The sequence below is a fragment of the Anticarsia gemmatalis genome, chromosome 17, assembly GCF_050436995.1.
Source record: "Anticarsia gemmatalis isolate Benzon Research Colony breed Stoneville strain chromosome 17, ilAntGemm2 primary, whole genome shotgun sequence".
NCBI classification, from domain to species: Eukaryota; Metazoa; Arthropoda; class Insecta; order Lepidoptera; family Erebidae; genus Anticarsia; species Anticarsia gemmatalis.
In genome coordinates this window covers 2,327,020-2,343,128 of record NC_134761.1, presented here as the reverse complement: position 1 = coordinate 2,343,128, position 16,109 = coordinate 2,327,020, and positions in this window count along the sequence as shown.

The window sequence follows — 16,109 nt, the reverse complement described above, 5'->3', positions numbered from 1 at the left end:
TAAATACAAACCACCTGTTTCACGTTACAAACAATGGCAAACTAAAACTTAGTTAAAAAAACGTAACAATGTCATATTTCTCTCCATAACTTTTACATAAGTTATAAGCATTATATTCGAACAATGGACGATTGTTTACACATGCTTATTTAAACCGCTGCTAACGTTAGTATTACGAGGTCTTATACAAAAGTTCATGTAAGTTGACAAAAAATACAAATGTTGCTTTTTGCCAGCTGTATACGACTTGTAACGAGTAACCTTTTAAGTACCTCGCCATACACCTAATTTATCTATATATACTAATATTATATAATATATACTAATATACTATATACTAATATTATAAAGCTGAAGAGTTTGTTTGTTTGTTTGAACGCGCTAATCTCGGGATCTACAGGTCCGATTTGAAAAATTCTTTCAGTGTTAGATAGCCCATTTATCGAGGAAGGTTATAGGCTATATAACATCACGCTACGGCCATTAGGAGCGGAGTAGCAACGAAAAATGTTACAAAAGCGGGGAAAATTATGTGACGCAAGCAAAGTTGCGCGGGTCAGCTAGTAACTAAATACGATCTGCCGCGGCTTCTCTCGATAAAAAACTTATTTTACAAACAACCTTTTAAATTTCTACGCAAAAAATATGTGCCTTATTATGAAAGAGCATTTAAGAACGCGTATTTTATGTATTGTGTGCCCTGTTGCCTGCTTATTTCAGTTAATTATGAGTGATAAGACAATCAATCAGTCTAGCCTTTCTTCCAATCTATGTTGGAGTCGGCTTCCAGTCTCATCCAATACAGCTGAATACCAGTATTTTACATGTAACGACTACCTGTCTGACCTCCACAAGATATCCTCCATGACTGATACGAAAGATTGTACAGATTATAGACCGAGAAATGATATATCAAGTAACTAAAACACGGTATTTTTAGTAGGTAGGTTAAACAAACAATCAACTATCAGTAAAGCTAAGCATTCAATAAAGCCGATAAAAGCAGTAGAAAACAAAAGCAAACAGCCGTTTCCTGTCAAACAATCAAAGCAAAGCTTGACAATTGACAAGCGAGTCATGACGACACCCATTTGTCCACGCTATGCTCACTTACCCTTATCTTAATAACCAATTTGATCCTTAAATGTTATCTAAATTTACATCGTCTCCCATCTTTGAAATGAATACATTATTATATTTTTTACATTTTTTATCTCCAGGACAAAAGGAGTTCAACGATCATAGACAACACACGATGCGTCAATAAACTTTTTTTTCTAACGCCGTGTGTGGCCACGGCAAACTTTTTAAAGTCCAAGCCGGGATGTTGGCTAACCTCAGACACTTAATTTATTACCAACATAGATAATATGGGTTACTTTGGATTAGTGTTAATGAAAACCGGTTAACTGAGAGTTTTTAATGATAAGACGTCTTTTTTATGGGTGTTTCGCAATGTGATAGTTTGGTACAGTAATATCTCTACTTACGCTGTCCCAACTTACGCCTATTCGGAGTATCATGACTTAAAAATTTCGTTACATCCACTTCATTTAGACCCGTCTTTTTTTTAATTAAATTTTGACTAAACTTAAGTTATTTTCGACCATGCCGTGATTATGTGGAAATGTTGATTTTTAGAAAAATATCACCTGGTTTGCCTCGCGTCTTCAACTATATGCTACTAAGATTTTTTAAATAGGGTTTAACGGTTTAGCTAGTTTACCAAAGAGCAGTTAAAAGACCTGTTACACAACAAATCAAGTATCGCATTTTTATGCCGTGTTTTAGGTTCCAACTTACACGAACTCAACTTACGCGATCATCACTCATTAAACACAATCTCAACTATTGCGTAAATTCATGATATTATACCACTCAATTACGTAATAATAATTACTATTTTTATGTAGTTTTTTGTTAAGAATTAAGTGGTTTATCACTAACGATGTTGGTTAATTTATTCCATCTGTGGGCGGACAAGTCGTACTAATGATTATCTTTATAACGACACCTTGTTCAATGGCTACTGGTTGTGCTTGACGCCTTTCTAAGCAGCTGACTTCCTTTGCGTGAGATAAAAATATTTATTACTAGTAAATGTGTGATGTGGAAAATTACTTGGATAATTAAAAGTGAAAGAAATAAGCAAGTTTTAAGTAGGTACATTATGTAATTTTACGTTTACCCGAAGTAACTATTATTACTATTGAGTTCAATATTGTATACCGGAGTTAGTTACTGAATTTAAAAGTCCGACTTATGTTTGTGACGTCTACGTTTGTTAATCTTTCACGAAAAACCACTGGCTGTATTTGGGAGATTTTTCATGAAGCCTTTTGTCGCTGAAGCTTAGCACCTAATTACTTTTTAAACGCATAATAAAATGAATATAATATGTAACGATAATGCTTAGACTTGACAAGAAACGTTTATGCTTTAGGAAAAATAATTTAAAGAAATTATTATTTAATCAGCTTAGGAAATGAGATAAGCTAACGGTAGCGTGTCCGCAAGTTGTCGAGCAAAATATGTACAGTCCCAAGCAAAAATAGGTAGTACTACGGTCCCATTCTGAATAGTAGGTACTTTATTCTACGAAAAGAACAATTAAATGTTGATTTAGTTAACAATTATTGTAAACTTACTTTGTAGTTAATATGCAGTAGTCATTTTATAATTTCCGTTGATAAAAATGCTGCTGAAATTCTGTCAGCATACAAATTTTAATTTTTGGTTCGGCCTATAAGGCAGAGAACGTATGAAATACAGCCTCTTTTCGTCTTAGACAGTGTTAGTCCCATGTAACAAGGGGCGAGCCTATAGCCACATAATAATGCTTTTGCCTGTACCTAATTATTTACTATGAACGTTGTATCACGATAACGGTATTGATTAGAAGAAATATAATTACACAAATCGCTTGTATCCTCAGGAAATTGTAATTCTTTCCTATATAATCAGAAAGATTAGCTCGTTATCGAATGAAAGAATCCTAGTAGTTAGTTCAATACTTAGTTAAATAGGAATACTTAATAATATAATGTATTACTTTGTAGTTTATATGTGTTTTTTTAAATAAAAATTGACCAATGTATTTATCCGCGGCATAATAATTGCAGTGCCGCTATAATATATTACAGTAATAAATAAATAAACTAATAATATTTTTAACCCGTTACTGCTGTACTGTTAGGCAAGGGTCTCTTCCCGGAATGTTTAAGCGATTATGCCTTCAGTCCACCGCAGTGGCCAAGTAAGAGTTAGGGACTTTGCATGCCGTCAAGAAATATGTTAAATATTTTTTATTATTTTTAATGAAAGGGAAGAGATATAGAAGTCATAACTTATTAGTTCTGCTAAGCTTTTTACTATTTGTTAACAAAACTTAAATTGTAAATGGAATATATGACCCAGAAATAAATTACTAAGAAATAAAGGCAGGAAGAGCCATTCAAAAGCTAAGGATACACCTGCAGGAAACGACAATGTTGAGCGTGGGGTCCATGTCATTGTACAATAGCCTTATATCAGGGGAACCGGCTAAAACCTGTATTGATCCATTGTAAGATTATACGCATTGTGACTTTAGATGAAAAAGAAGATGAATTTGTATTAAAAGTAAGTTAGTTAACTACATAGCAGTTGACTTATAACTCAATTAGGTACGTGTATACGAATTCCTTTGCAAGCACGGAGGTAGAACGAAAATAGCAGGAACTAGAAACAATTGAATTATTAGTAAATCAGTAATAAACTATTGGTATTATTTAGTCGTCAGGCCGAGCAATGTTCAAATATTGACAAACACACCAATCTCGACTCACATTGACCGTCGGCAGTCAAAACATTGGCTTGCGAACACAGTGTACTTATAATACAGTGAAGCAACTTTGAATGATATGCGTAGAACTCTCTTAAGTTGTCAATCTAAACTAAAACTCTTACCATATATTACCTATATAGCGTGTTTTGAGATTATATTCTGATAGAAACAAGAGTGCTGTGGTTTACCCTTGGTTGAACTCGAAATTAGTCGCAATACGTGTAAATGCCTAATGACTAGAATTATAATTTTTGGTTACTCCATTGTTTGAGAACAGTAGCGCTATAGAAGGTCATTTAAAAGGTAAAGTTTGTGCTTGAAATCTTAACATTAAGTATTCATTTAGACAGATCAAATTTAATATTGACGCTAAATGGCGAATGACTGGTGGTAAATTAATACCAACATCACTATTTTAGACCTATTTTGACTAAAATACTAATACAATTATAGCTAAAGGTAGTGGCAAAAGTCAAACTAGCAATGTGACTATTTGTTCTAAACTCTTTCACTGTTCCCACTGTGGCTGTAACTGCAGTTATTCCAGTGTGTTATTGTACAAGGATTAACCAGTTTCGTAGTTAAAACACGAATAAACGCGCATTGTTTGTACTTCCGTACGGCTTGTTTGTATGTCTAATTATATGCGTTTGTGTTGTAGAGATAGTTTTAAATCGAACAGTTGGGTAATTTCTAGTACTTTGACTTCTGGGTCAACATTTTAAAAGATACATGATGGCCATACTCCCCGTTCTTGTTACTTTTCATGTAAGTTTTATATAGAAAATTTTCGTAGATGATTATGTATAACGCCTATGTGGTTCGAACTGACAAATAGGTTGCAACTATTGTTTAAGCTTCGTATTCGATTCCAAGATCACGCAGGCAAGCAGAAACTATTGGGAAATACCCCATTCCTATTTTCTGTTAGATTATTTTCAATAATTAGGAATTAGAACTTATTACATGGCAGCAACAAAATTGCAGCAAAACGTTTATTTACTTAATAGCTGACCCGCGCAACTTTGCTTGCGTCACATAAGAGAGAATGGGTCAAAAATGTTACAAAAATCCCCGTATTTGTAACATTTTTTATTGCTTCTCTGCTTCTATTGGTCGTAGCGTGATGATATATATCCTATAGCTTTCCTCGATAAATGGGTTATCTAACACTCAAAGAATTTTTCAAATCGGACCAGTAGTTCCTGAGATAAGCGCGTTCAAACAAACAAACTCTGCAGCTTTATAATATTAGTATAGATAGCCTTCCTCAATAAATGGGCTATCTAACACTGAAAGAATTTATCAAATCGGACCAGTCGTTTCTGAGATTAGCGCGTTCAAACAAACAAACAAACAAACAAACAAACTCTTCAGCTTTATAACATTAGTATAGATTAGTATAGATAACTAGAAATTAAAACTTATTACATGGCAGCAACAAAATTGCAGCAAAACTTTTATTTACTTTTTTTATACACCTCAGCCTATAACTTTGAGTAATACAGACGTGATGATACAACTTATAAAAACGTCACATGGTAAAGTGAATGTCTCCCATCTTCAGAGTTGTACAACGCAACATATAAACAGTATGGTCTATTGCAGCGCTTCCATTAGCGTCTAATAAGCAACGTGACGCAAAACATGGCGGCGACGTGTGATTTATTATCACATGACTCGTGATGTGAACATTGTAGCATTTATTAGACTGTTTAAAACTACGAAACTCTTGGTTTGACAACGTCGAAATGACTTATGAAATTATCTATAGATGGGACAAAAATGTAGTGCCTTGCAGCAATTTTAAGCCAGCAGGTCGTTGCTTTTCCATGAAGAACGTCTTAAAAATACCTAGTTGGTAAATTAAAATCATTTCGGACCGATCAGAACCGTGTTTTGACCATTAATCAGCCTTTTTTATTTTTTTCTAAGATTCAGGACCATACAAGGCATTATTCTTGATAATTGATTAATCAGAACAGAAGTCATTGTTTGTGACAAAACACTGAGAATTAGCAATACTTCTGAACCTAAAGGCCCTATTACTGGGTGGAAAATCAATCAAATGTTCCGGCCACAGGAGACCCCTAACCTGGAAGATTTAGGAAGCTTCTGAATACTGTTTTCTATTGTTCTAAAATTATTAGCAATCGGGCCCTGGGATTATGGTTATGCCACTACTCACTACCCTCTTTTGCCCCACTCTTTAACAATATTTTCTAGACGTATTCCCAAACACCCGAAATCGCACTTTAACCGTAACATGCGTAAGGAAAGAAAAAACGGAACAATCCAAACAGAGGTTAGATTAGCGGTTTCACTCGGGTTTGTTTGTCTTGTACAATGTACATACACAGTGGACGTAAGAGCTGCGTTCGGACAACACGTGTACCACACGGCGCCGAGACGAGGTCGAGTAATTGAACTTTTTGAACTGTTTGTTAAATACATTAGCTTTTGCTTGATCGTTCCGTTTGTATGACTTACTTTAGGTAGAAAAATCCTTTGTCGCTTTTGAGATAATAAAGTCTTAAAATATACTCATAATAACACGTTTTTTTCCCACAGGGTAGACGACACGAAAGAACGCCACTTGGTACGAACGAAAGGTGGTTAGTGATAATTATAAACTTTCCTTGCCTTCCTCACATCCATTCATCTTAGTATTTATTCCGTTAGACTAAATATAAGTGAGTATATAGTAGACGAACTAAATTCTTTAATGAATTTGGAATCTAAAATCTGTGACTCGTTATAGTTGATAGCGCTGCTAATTTTTGAACGTCTCTCTATTTTTTCCGTAGAGTCTCTTTAGCCTTTTAGTATCTAAATATTATGATTATCGCATCCAAATCGCTTTATTTAAATTAGCAAGCTCTATAGGAACTAATTTTTCAATGAGATAACTGGTGGATTGACGACATTATCGGTGTACAAAATCATATCAGAGATCTTCCTTGCATCCGTCTTTGTGGCCACAGTCAACCCAAATCTAATCCACACCATTTCTATTTCATTTCTCCGTCTCATTGCGCCATACGCTCCGTCAAATTCGAAATAACCTACAAACCGTAGGTGTTTTTATCAACAGTACTATTTTGTTGAAATGTCATAAGTTAATAAATGTTGATTACTATATAAGTACTCGTGTTTGGAGTGTTTGAAGCACTTGAGTGTATTGATAACCTTTCGCAGCGTGGGCGTGAACATGTAGAAAAGTAACGTTAGACTAATATAAGTATAGATTTATGTTTGGATATTGGGCAATAGTTATAGATATCTATGTTTTGCTAGCGGAATTACCCGTCTTCGCCCGTGTTCAACGTCCCTGCCCCTATTTCAGCCATTTATAATTGAAATAGCCTCTTCTTTTCCATGTCATTATTTTCGGTGCTGCTCTTTCTTTTCTTTTCAACAAAAGAAATGAACTTAAAACAAACAAACTTTTCTAAAAATAAGAAGCTAAAAAGTGGACAAAACTTTTTTCGCGAGCGGTACCGTGCAGGTCAGTTAATATTTTGTCCATAACTGCTAGATTTCTAGGTTAACAGTATTAGAAAATCACAGCTACATGTATCACCTACCACTAAATGTCTTTTAGTTATAAGACAAAAAGGCTTTTTACTGTATTAAAATTAAACCGAGCCTTCAAAAGATAGAGGAGAGATATAAAAACACATATATAACATGTCACTGTACGTTATATGTATATCCCAATGTGGTATAATGTATGTAAGTGGTATATCAATAGTGCATCAGTATTCTATTACTTACTACATTGTGATATCTTCCGTCCATTACAGCGGCGATTGAGATGTGTACTGTCGAGCAGACAAGTGGTTTGAGGTGTTGTTTTAAAGTAATTTTGAATGTTGTTGTTGTTTGTCGTATGGTTAGTGGTCAACCTAGTGTCAAAGTTGTTCAAGCCGCCCGAGAGGCCTTTGACGTGGCTTAACGACTATTATCTTAGTAGACAACAACCGGGACCGACTTTTAACGTGCCCTTCGAAGCACCCAAGTAATTTTGAATAAAAATTAGGTTTGTTTAATTTTGTACAGATTATTTTCTGATTGTTCAAAAGGACCAAAATATGTATTCATATTCAAAGTGAACCACAAAGTTGAATCACAATTATCTAAACAAGTGAGAAAAGGTGAGAAATAATTCTATGTGTGCCATCGAAAATCTGAACAAAATACAGTTGGAATTAAAAAAAAATGTATTTTTTTAAAAATACATTTTTTTTTAATTCCAACTGTCAGACTATTACGGTTCATAACAAACAACCAGTTGTCAGACAGACAGACAAACGTTTGTCGAAGTCTCAGTAATATAGTCCTGTGTTTACCTTTACGGAAACCTAAAATTAGATCTATGTTCATTGTTCACGAACTACTATAGTTTTTTTTTAAACTTTTTTGTTTCTATAATAAAAACCTATCGATTCATTCACATTGTTTTTCCATCTAACACTATCGAACTCACCAGTTCTTATGACAAATTTCCCAACACTTCTTCGGCTTATTAACATAATATTAACGTTGCAACACCGTACACTTAACCCAAGTGCACATGATACTTTGTTGGTTTAGCTGGGCTATTGTACATATGGCTTAAACGACAACCAATCGGTGTTTTAAAAATGCATTTGTTTAAATGTATAAGAGTGAGTGATGCCGTTTTTCAAACATTAAATTATTGAAATCATTTCTGAAATTTTCCTGAATATTCGGAGATAATAATTAATTTTTAGCGGTTGATGTACCAGAACTGCCTTTGTGGTTTAGACGGTAGGTAGCGTATACGACTGTTGATATTGAGGTCTCGGGTTCGATTCCCGGGTCGGGTAAAGTGGTAGCTCTTTTTAAATTTAAATTAGAATATTTCTCAATATCAGCCCGGAGTTTGGTAACGTTCCCAGTAAATGGCAATAGGCTCGCCCCCTATTACATGGGACTAACTTTGTAGAAAGCGAATAGCGGATTTATTTCATACACCTCTGCTTAGACCAGAGGTACAACAGGCGTGATGTTATGTACAGAATTATGTACATATATTATATTTGTATGGAAAGGTATTCATCTTTTTACATTGCCCCATATCCAAATAACAGATCTTCAAGTAAATACAGTTTTATACTACTGACTTATCACGAAATCCTCATTGACATTTAAACACATTACCTCTCTATTCAGTTCAGTCGGTTAAACGCTGTCATTTTCATACCAGTGTAATAGTTAGATGAAGGTAATAATGTATTGCGTACTTAATGTTTCATACAAAGTGTTGCTTGTGCAAACTGTAATTATTTCAAAGAAGCTAGGATTATGATGACAGGGTAGCTATCACGTATTTCGGTTGACTAATATTTGAAAGCCAGTATGCTGTACATTGTTTCCTCCCTTAGTGTATAGGGATTAACACGTTACTTCAAAGCAGCAATGTACTGAATAGTGACCATCAATTTGACGTACACTAGTTGTCAAATGAGATACGTGATAAGCCCGCAGGTCTCTTAACTAGGGATGTAAAAGAACTCTTGTTTACACATCTCAAGACGTGGAACTTCCTCAAAAAGTGACGGTTCCACAATATTTATTTCATTCGATGCGGTATGCCTCTATGGCGCGGTCGGTAGTGTATGCGACTGCCGTGCAAGAGGTCGGGTTCGAATCCTGGGTCGGTCCAAAGTCTTTCCTGATATTTTCTGCTAAGAATATTACAGAGATTGGCTGGAGTTAGGAAGTTGAGGTCCACCTTCATTGCCATATTGTGTCCATATTAGTCTTATTCAATGAATTATTGAAGCACAATCTCATAATATGGCAAACGTCAAAATTCCGCTTTAGATTATTATTATTATTCCATTACAACCCTTATTCACTATTACTATAGTTATGTTCTATCTTGCTATAGTCTATAGTTCTCTTTTAACTATAATGAAGACAGTTCCAATCACGCGCGACTATTTGGCCTATAGCCAAATTATAATTCAGTTACTGCTAATTTCTCGTATTAGAATTAGTGGAATTTAGATAGATATCTAACATATTCACCTGCAAATAGTGACTTTGCAATCACTAAATACCTATTAATTAATAAGAAATAAGCGCCAGAAGTGAAAGATCATTTCTTAAATGTGGACTTTTTGAGGTTTTATAAAACAAATTATGGATTTTAACATGAAAGAGAGTGTACTATTATTTGATTCAGTCCTATAAATTCATTAAGAATAGCCTCACTCGAAAGAAATCACACTTATGTTACCCATTTTTGAAAGCCTAATTTGCTATACTTGATCCCATGCGTGTGTACCGGCACAAGTTTTTTTTAAAGACAAATCCCGCATTAAAAATTGCTCTTGCATCGTGGGTACTTTACAAACATATAAACAACGGACACTGAGTACTATCACATCTGAAACAATTATTTGTGGATCGCACAAAATATAATTGATGGTGGTGACCTAAACCTCTGCGCCAAGTAACTATTGCATCTATCGATTGATTGGTAACTACCCCGCCCGTGGCTTTGCCGGCATTGAATTCCATTCCTTCGGGGCGGAATTTCCAGAAATCCTCTCTTAGTACTCCTGTACAGTTCCTAAGGAATCTTCATTCCGGAATTTCAACTTCCTACGCTCAGTAGTTTCGGCTGTGCGTGGTCCATCAGTTAGTCAATCAGGAACATAAGAGTTTAAAGAGAACTGCACGTTTGGAGCAGTGGTTTAAGCGGTCACCTCACTGCAACAACCGTAGCCCCGAGTGTGATGGGTTCGAATCCCACCCGGGACATATCTTTGTGTGATGAGCACGAGTATTTGTTCTGAGTCTGGTTGTCAAGTTATCTATATAAGTATACATTTAAAAGTATATAAGTATGCTTATCAGTTATTTGGTTACCATAGTACAAGCTCTGCTTAGTTTGGAATCAAATGACGGTGTGTGAGTTGTCCAACAATATTATATAGATTTGTAAAACAAAATGTATAGAAACTCTGCAACTCGGCAACACATTGCCGATGGTCATACCTTCATACAATGTTGTGGCAAGTAGGGCTAAGTAAGATGCGGCGAGATAAGTAAAGGCTTCCAGCGACTAATGTGCTGTATAATATTGCAAATTGTTCTCGCTTTATACGTTAACTGTTAGACTTGTTTCAAATTGTAGTACAGACAAAAGTGCTTTGATACTTAAGTGAAACAAAAACGTTTTGATACTTTAGTAAAAATTATGTTGCTGTAATTATATGCTTTAATTCTTTAGTACGGCAAGAATATCTTTATGCTTGTAAAAATATTACTTTTAATTTACTTTTTACGTGTCCTCCAAAGCACGGAGAAGCTCAGCTCATACCACTATGTGGTCACCCATCTATAGAATGACCGCCCCAATGGTTGTTTAACCCACAAATTGTCTAGCGACCAGTGAGCGCAACTGGCTAAAAGCGCCTCATTTCGAAAAAGCATAACCTAGACGTAGCAAGTCATATTTTTGATTTTAACATTGAAATTATTTAAATAGTTGTCCATAATTTTGTCTAAAATTACAAATAGGGATATTTCGTATTGACAATATTGAGATACGTGTACTTCCACAAATATATTTTATATTTATATGCAAATTCAATTGATAACATGCCCATACATGTTAAGGTTCCCTATAAAATACTACAAAATATATCCATACATTTGTTAAGAATTCATACACGCAACATGTAATAATTATGTCATACATTTAAATAACTTTGTAGATATTGCATTAGAGGTCACATAAATAATCAGGTACATAGCAAAAGAATGTAAATCTATACTCTATGCTAATATTATAAAGCTGAAGAGTTTGTTTGTTTGTTCGTTTGTTTGAACGCGCTCAGGAACTACTGGACCGATTTGAAAAATTATTTTACTGTTAGATAGCTCATTTATTGAGGAAGGCTATAGGCTGTACCTATATCATCACGCTACGACCAAAAGGAGCAGAGTAACAATAAAAAATGTTACAAAAACGGGGAAAATTTTGACCCATTCTCTCTTATGTGACGCAAGCGAAGTTGCGCGAGTCAGCTAGTTCGTTATATCTTCCTAACTGGAAGTTAAATCATGGTAACTGCAGTCAACGTGCATACTTTGTGGTACTATTCAATATGTTTTATTGTACGTCTGTGGTGCGAGTAACAAACTGTTGGCTAATTTGTGTAAAAAATATAATTTTTACATGTTATTTATGAATGGAGAAGGAATGGCAAAAACATTTTGACACAAATTACGGTAAACGCAATCGTTGGACGAAGAAAAAAAGGTTTTTACATCCACAGAACAACAAATTTAGGTTTGGTAAATTTGCTTTTTTTACGTGTGCTGTGATTGGATAGAAAAACAAACATGCTGTATTTTAAGCTAGTTCTTACGTACATAATTTGACAAAGTTGACAGTAGAAAACTGTCCAAAGAATTATTGAAAAAGTTAATTACCTATTTATGAAAAAAAATCGTAAATTTACTGATCAAAATATCGAAAAAATCATAGCGCAATTGGTTTTCAGGGAGGCCATAACTGCTAGGTCGTAGTACGACCATAATTAAACCACGTTAACGGTTGTGAAATCATCAGTCAAATTCCGTTTACAACATATTTTTGACATGAAAACACGTAGTACCAACGGCAACGCCTCCCATTGCAGGAGAAGGGCAATAAAAAATCCCTTAACGCTGTAAGCTTACACCTTGCCTCACCGGTACACGTTTAATTACAAGCAGACAAAATGAATAGGAATAGCGTGTGTCGACCCACATTTTATCACAGCACTCGTGACTCATGGCTCACTGAACATACTTTCTGGAATAGAAGACCTATAGTCCTAAGCTATTTCAAGAGCTATGTACAGTCAGCTCCATAAGTCGCTTTACAAATGCATGCGTTCAAACCCTCTTTAATACCAAATTTTAATGAATACATGAACAAAATCAGGTATAATTGCTTGGTATAATTCATTTCAATCAACGTCCGATGTTTTTTCGATGGAATTATATGCAATACTACAAATATAGGGTGTTGAAAGATTGAATATGTTCAGCGACTTTTGAAGCTGACTGTACTTTCTGTGAATAGATTGGAATAGCTGAGAGTAAATTAGCTTTGTATAGGATTAATTGAATGTTATTTTAGTTTTGAAGGAGAAGCTCGTGGCTAAGTAAATGCCGCAAGAATCGAACTCTCAGATCAAGCTACGTTTACCGAGGTCGGTCTGTGGATGGGTGACCATATTATACATATCGAGTACCTCCGTGTTTCGGACGGTACGTTAAATTGTGGGTCCCGGCTGTCATTTTCAAAGATCTTTGACCTTCGTTGCGTCGCATGTTTGCAAATTCATGCAAATTTTAGTCACTTGCAGCAACAAGGAAAATAATAGTAAGGAGTTGTTTTTATAAAACAGAATATATATAAAATACGTAATACTATCTCACAGGTAACTTGCTTTTAAAAGAAGGGAGGTCAACGCTCGCAAGTAAGTTGAGTTGACATGCAACGCGAAAGTTTAAAGAAGACCTTTTTTGAGTAACCGCAAATATATCAGCCTAGCCTTTCTTCCAAATATATTGGAGTCGGCTTCCAGTCTTACCGAATGCAGCTAGATACCAGTATTTCACACGGAACGACTGCCTATCGAACCTCCACAACTCGGTTACCTGGGTTATGGCACGATACCCTTACTGCATGTCCCGCTCCAGGGAGGAAGCGGGGTCTGTCGGGCTCTCCCGCCGGCTAGGCGTTCCGACTAAAATTTGGGCATATCGACTATAAACCTGACGGTGTTCCTTCAACAGTCAGCATAAAGTGGCCAGGACGCGGTACCTTCAAGAAGACTTAAGACTTAAAACTTTTAAGCTTCTGTAAACGAAAAGTTAGAATCAAAAGCCATCCTTATAAGCATTCACACAAACAATACATAATCTTTAGATGTAGATAACCTGTATAGTAAATTGTATGTGGTATTTAATTAACACCATTGAGATCCTCGCTGTGATGGGGTCAAGATAAGCTTGAAGTTACTGTACTCATCGCAAAGATTACTTATAGTACCTAGATTTAAGTTTATGTTGATTAAAGTAACTAATATTATGAGTGTGGATGTTTCTATGTTTCTATCATAATTTTCGCTTTGCATGATTATTGTAGGTACTATTGATAATCTAGCTAGGTCACCCACGTGATTCTGTTTGCGTGTAAATTGAGTAAAATAAAAAATATTAGGTTCTGATTTAAGTAGTTAATATTACCTCTATAATCTGTTCAGTAATTTAGCCGTAAACTAATATACATACAGATATTTACTGCGGGAGAAATTACATAATCCGATATTTGTGTTTAAGTTTGTTTTCAAAAAAATGCCGAAATTGAATTAAAAGTAATCGATGCCGAAACGTCAAGAAAACCATAGTAAAAAAATGAACAATATTTCAAATTGATTTTTTCCTAATCAAATTCAAGATCTGGTCACGAAGTCCCCAATACCAGTAGGTATTAGCGTGTACCTTACTGTTCACCCTCAAGCAATAAAGATAGCGTGAGGATAGGACATTGTGGTATGTTGTTCTTTATCTACCCTTCATTTACGAGAGGGTGGTTGTACAATTTGTTTTTACAACTCAGGGGCTGTACTTGTAGTGGCGGTGGTTGAACTTGAGTGGCTACGAATAGTTTCTTTATTTAGAAAATACTGCTTTTTGGATGTTTTGGTAATGACAGCTAAGTTTTTAAGAGGTTTGAGGTTCGAGCTAAAATATGATTTGGAGTACTTCTGTCAAGAAATTCGGGTTGTTTTATATGAAATGAAGTCTAGTATTTAGTGTTGTGCATAGGTACTGCTGTACTCAATTCGGTCACTCTCATAAAATTGGTGGAATGGGAGTCACAGTAGGCTGTGAAGAGGATAGGAATAGGATATTTTTTCATAGTGTTACCATTACTATTAACAGAAAAGCTAAAAGGCATTCTACTGCCCCAAGCTTTAGAACAAAAGATGCATTAAAATTCATGGACAAGTCTTCGGCCCGACCTTCGAACCTGAGACCGCTGCTGAGCATTGCATTCACTACCGTGCCACAGATGCAATCAAACGACATATGTACTTCCCTACTAAAATAACAAAGCGTTAATTGCTAGGAAATTAAGAAAGCTACTGTAATTAAACAGTGCAATAGGGAAATGCAATTAATACTGATTCCGTAGTGTGGATTGATTCAATTATTGATTGTATGCTAACGGAAATATTGGCCCTTCCGTGAATGTGCATCAGATTCTGATGTACATGCTAAAAATATTGCACTGTGATAAATGGAATGCGCTCGATTTCTTACTCTTTCCTGGGCGCAATTTTGAGCATTAGCTAGCTAGTATATTTTGAATGGAATGCACTGGATTTCCTATTCCTTTCTGGACGCAATTTTGAGCATTAGCACCGCCATTAATATTTTTAATCGACATAATTATACTTATTATTACGTAAGTATAAGCAGTGAACGCCGCTTCCCAAGTATGTGGTTCAGGGTTCAAAACTTGAGGTAATAAAATAATATTAAGCTTGTAGGTACTCTTAAAAAGTTCATCTAATATTATCATGCCATGTATTTTTTTTTAATAAAGTTAAAATTCGAGTTGACTTCAGACTAAAATATTATCTTAGGCACGCATCTGATTCCCACGAAAGTGCGAAAGTCTCGTATTCCAGGTGTACATTCGTACCCATAATAAATATATCATGATAACATCCAACAATAAGCTAGTAATACTTTAAATGGCACACAAATCTGAGATAACTTTTATCATTGAACAAATGTCATATAAACCGTCCTACTCTACTCAGTGCCCTGCCTAGTGCCCACGTATATGAAGACAGGCTACCTCAGGACGTGGCTTGTTATCAATGACCGTATCTGACACACACATCTTACTAGCTGACTCACAGGCTCTCAACATTTTACAATATTTAAAAAAACATTTTTTTTGTTGGTGAATCCAGTGGTAAAAGCAAAATAATAGTTGTTGTCTTTTAAATAATAGCCTGAATGAGATATCATTTGAAATGGAATTGCGAGGCGGCTATTTTTCTTATATCGTCAACATTTCAACTTATACAATAATTTAATTTTCCTCTTCCTTCTTCTTTTTAAAAGACAACTTCCGCACAACTCCGCTCTTGTGTCGCGGAGACTTTTGAAAATATACAATCAACAGACACAAAGTAGGTTGTTCCTTGTGGGAATCGAACCTAAG